Source organism: Helianthus annuus, unplaced genomic scaffold (genome assembly GCF_002127325.2).
Source record: "Helianthus annuus cultivar XRQ/B unplaced genomic scaffold, HanXRQr2.0-SUNRISE HanXRQChr00c001, whole genome shotgun sequence".
NCBI classification, from domain to species: domain Eukaryota; kingdom Viridiplantae; phylum Streptophyta; class Magnoliopsida; order Asterales; family Asteraceae; genus Helianthus; species Helianthus annuus.
The window spans coordinates 773494-778225 of record NW_023395517.1 but is presented as its reverse complement, the minus strand read 5'-3'; the positions used below and the strand labels follow the sequence as shown (position 1 = coordinate 778225).

The 4732-nt window shown below is 33.3% G+C and overlaps 1 long non-coding RNA gene across 1 annotated transcript; it reads right to left on the bottom strand.

Annotated features, from left to right (window-relative positions):
* Positions 1-3288: 3288 nt before the first annotated feature.
* On the bottom strand, positions 3289-4495 carry LOC110891452. The gene is made up of 2 exons (XR_002565356.2): positions 4173-4495; positions 3289-4079 (listed from the first exon to the last, which is right to left on the bottom strand). It is a non-coding gene; the product is annotated as an uncharacterized LOC110891452 (long non-coding RNA).
* Between the last annotated feature and the right edge of the window lie 237 nt (positions 4496-4732).

The following is a 4732-nucleotide window of genomic DNA, read 5'->3' as shown; positions in this document are numbered from 1 at the left end:
CCATGCCCTTGGTGTTGAAATTAACAAAACAAACAAGCCAGTCATGGACAAACAATCAAAGTAATATAGTACTACAAGTCACAATCAATGCATAAATAGTTTCTCATTCATTGATGCTTACATTTGTAGGACAAATTAGTCTTCGTAACCAATGTCTTCACGGGTCACAATCCATAAATATTTATATTTTAATGATGCTTACATTTTTGTTGTTTTCTTCCTTTGGTCTAAAAGTGGGAATCATGATGAGTGGGCTAGGGGTTTCCAGTAATTTTTATTTCAAGGGTACCTACTCACAGGTTAATATATATAATCATAGATATGTATTGCTTCAATATATTGTAAAATAATTGTTTTTACATTTGTAAATTAGAGAGATTAACCATCCAATCAACATCACTAATAAGTGGCGACGCCATTCAAAACTATAAGACTTAAAATCACATTCAACGATGATGTGAGGTTAAAGAGGTTTGATTTGGTGAGATTTGATGCATGAATAATTTCTGTTTAAAACACATACACTTCTATGAGACCTTTAAAGAGGTAATTAATTATACCTTCCTGAACAGATGTCTTAATCAGAAGCTTAGCATGCCATTATTCTTAGTTTTGATGATCGAGTTAAATCTAAGAATCAGTTTCAACTCAACTATCAAACTTAAAAGGACAAAACAATTTATTTAGCATGCAAAAATCTAAAACACATTTTATATCATCTCATAAAACAGAAAATATCCAATTCAGAAGGTTGAACCGACATCACACAAACAACATAGCATAAGAACGGACTCTTACACTGTAAAAAGTAACATGCAAATCTGATGATGATCACCTCATCCAGATATGAAATTTACCATACAATATACATGCACAAAATCTTCTCAGGTGTCTTTATGTGTTGATTAGACTATGTTAAAATCCACAAAACCCAACACTAAAACTGAAGCATATGTGAATGTAAGAAACAGACATCCTCTACTGGTATATATTTTCTGCTATACTTGATGGAAAAGGTAAAATTAAACTTCAAAACATCTCCGGATGCCTAAAATCACTTGCACAGAAAGTTAAAAATATAGACCTAATAGGGGTTAATTTTTATCCTCTAAACTTTGTGTTTTCAACAAACTTATAGATGATGACTTTAAATTAGTAAATTTAAATTGTTTAAGATTAAAATAATATATAAAAGTTGTTCTTATCTCTAAAATTTGTGTTTTCAACCAACTTATGGATAGTGACTTTAAATTAGTTAATAATATCTATTTATTTAGCCAGAAAAAAACAATTGAGATCTCCCCATAAGTGTCACCAAATAGTTTAATTTATTATATAGTAAGTATACAATAGATATAGATAAATATGTTTTGTTTTCTGGTTAAAAAGAGTAATATTATATCACCTATGGATTAATACAAACAAATTTACTATTATATATATAGAGAATTTTTTGAAAGTCACTATTTTTTATATTGTTAGTGCGATTAGATATACAGTAACTTTATCTTCAGTATATTATATCACGTATGGATTAATACAAACAATTTACTCAAATTTTTAAATCGTTAGTGTGGTTAGGTATAGAATTAATTTTATATCTCAGTGACACTTGCATTGTGTCGTTTTTCTTCCTTTATATTAATCTAAGTGGAGTTTCAAAGAAATTTCTTTGAAGGGGACCCTCTAATGTTTTACCTCTGGGTATGTATACACACACCTCAATATTTTATATAACAATTATTTTATATAATAATTTGTTTATAACATGCGTAAATTAGAAGGATTAGCCATTCAATTGATGTTAAATCCTATGAACATAAGGCATAGGAAGTTATCTTAATTACATATATCAAAACATCACTTATAGATGAAGACACCATTTGGGACTATAGTTCAATATTACGATTCTTGATCTTGAAAACATTAAGGTTGACTCGGATAGATCATATATAGATCAGTTATCTTCCTTACTTCCCTATCTGGATCTTGTGACAATCTATCTGTTTGTTCACTTGATATACATATTTGCAAGAAGTATATATTATGATGACCAATTGATAGAACAATATTGTAGGGACGTTTGTTTAGAAAGGATAAACATGCACAGAAATAGATAAGTCAATCAAGGAGGGACTAACAATATAGTATTACACGTCACATAAATAGTTTATCGTTCACCGATGCTTACATTTGCAAGCCCACATACTATTAATTGCTTCATCGGTCACAATCCATGTATAAATAATTTTATCTTTCACAGATGCTCACATTTCATTGTTTTTATTTGCATTGATTGTAACTTAAAGTTATGGAATCTTTGGCTGATGCTTACATTTTGTTGGTTTTATTTGTATAGTTGGAGATTATTAGGAATTTTCCTCCAACAGGACCTACTTTGGCTATATATGCAGACAATAGGATTTGCAATTGCAATCACAAATTTAAATAAAAATATGAATAATAATAATAAACTGAAGTTTCAGATAGATATATGCTTCAATGATCAGTAACATACACCATACACAACGGAATTATTTCATTCTTGGAGATCATACGTAAATATAAGGAAATGTTCTTAAAACATGTTTTATTAGAGGTCGGAAGATATATTTAGGGTTGTTCATAAGCCGAGCTGAATTGAGCTGAGTTTATCACTTAGTTCCTCCTGATATATATATGAGCCCTTTTGTAATCAAAGTGAATAGGAGTGCAATTAAATAATCAACATTATCAACTAATCAAAATTGTGAAGTGTGAAGTAGTCATAAAGTGAGTAGAAGAGCTTGGTTGTAACATATATTGGACGTGTTTTATATTTGGGACATCTATGAATCATAGTTAGGGACCATATGTTTTTGTCAGGGTTTGTGAGGTTATCACGTTGACATAGTCAATATCAATGAACCCATGCCGTATAAACACAAAATGCACAGAATCTAATCTAGTTATCTGAACAAGAGATAAAACAATCTTAAAAACTAAAGCATTTGAAGTCTCAGGTATCAAATGGGAACCAATGACTCACTTAGGCATTTAATCAAATAGGTGGTGTGCATGATTATATATTAATTATATATTAGAAATTACACAGGAATAAACAGAATCGTACTTCACAATGGTGATAAGAAGCATCTCATTAGTTAGATTTCTGAAAATATTTTACGCACGCACACATTGTTTTTCGGCCTAAAAGCATGTAGAGTCAGTCAAGTAACTGGAATGGATCAGAGAATAACAGTTGGGGCTTAATGTTGGGCTGCCCATAGACCCTTTGCCCACCAAAGATAATTGGATTCTGTTTTATTTTGAGCCCAAGCCACATTTATAATACGTTATTACATACTTCTTACCCACATCCCTCGATGAAAGTTACAGAAACTGCTTACCCAGCAATGCTAATTTAAAGTGGAGTCAAAACTCACAGGATTTTCATCAAACAGGCGGTATGCGTGCCGAAGCTCAATTCAATAGAATTCTAATAATTCAGCTCACTACTGTTGCTCCATACACCGTTTGGCAGCTCCTTATTGGTCACGGTCCTTTACCAGTCAGCGAAGTTACAAAAGGGTCCGGTTCTGGTTTCCAATTTCCGCATCATTCTAGGTCTCGGGTCGGGTCAGTCTTGTGCAGCATGGTAGTTCGTAACAGTTATGTTTAAGGTGTGATTAAGGTCTAATACATTTTTACATGTCTTAGAATGTCATTAATATGACTGGCAAACAAACGGTGGGTTGGGTCAGGTTGTGTAATATGTCCAAACTGTCAGGACGGGTTGGGTTGGGTTGGGTTCGGTTGTGTAAAGTGTCAAATTGGGTTCGTCTCTGAATCGGTAGCTTTTAGAAAAACATGTCAAATGGATTGGGGTCAAAACGGGTTGGGTGAAAATGGCGGCATGGCTACTGCTGTGTAGATGACCCTTCTTGCTTAAAATGACTTTAGTACTTTGGTGGCTTTCGTATATTTGCTTTTTCCTATGTAGGTTTCTGATTCCCCTTTTCTTGTCCTTTTCCATTCCATCCTTCATCTTATTTGCTTCTTTTTGCGTCTGATCCCTCTTTCTCCGGTTCGTGCACAGTCTGCTACAGAAAAAAAATATGTATAACGTCATACAGTATTTCAAGAATATCAAAACAGGGTATCAGCAAAACAGTACAATGGAATTAACTAACCTTATTATCCTTAGCACACAGAGTACTAGATTGAGTTTAGTTTCCTTTCCTCTTATTGTCTTTAATCATGTTTTTGACATGTAAATATGTTTCTCTACTTTCCTCTATCCACCATTCCACCCAGTAGTTTTCGGACAAAAAAAAAACATGTAACCAAATTTAATTGACAAATGTTATAAGCCGATTCGAGATGGCTAATCTCCCAACAGACCCGTTGAGTGGGTTAGGCTCCAAAAAATAGATAAAGAAGAAGAGACATTTTTACTACCAATTTTCTTCTTAACATTCAATAAAACCAAAGGCCTTACATAGGCTTACAAGAAGCAAACAACATTTCAGTTGTAGTTGCCTATAAATAGGAGTGCTTGGAGCTCTTGCAACTTATCCCTTGACACACCACCTCTCTCACACTTCATCCACCACCCACCACCATCACAACACCATCATCCACCACCATCATCCATTGTCCATCGTAAAGTGTGTGAGTCGTCTCGGGATCCAAGATTGATCGTAAGCGTTCTTGACAATCAAAGGCCATGTTTGCCTAAGTCTCTTACATC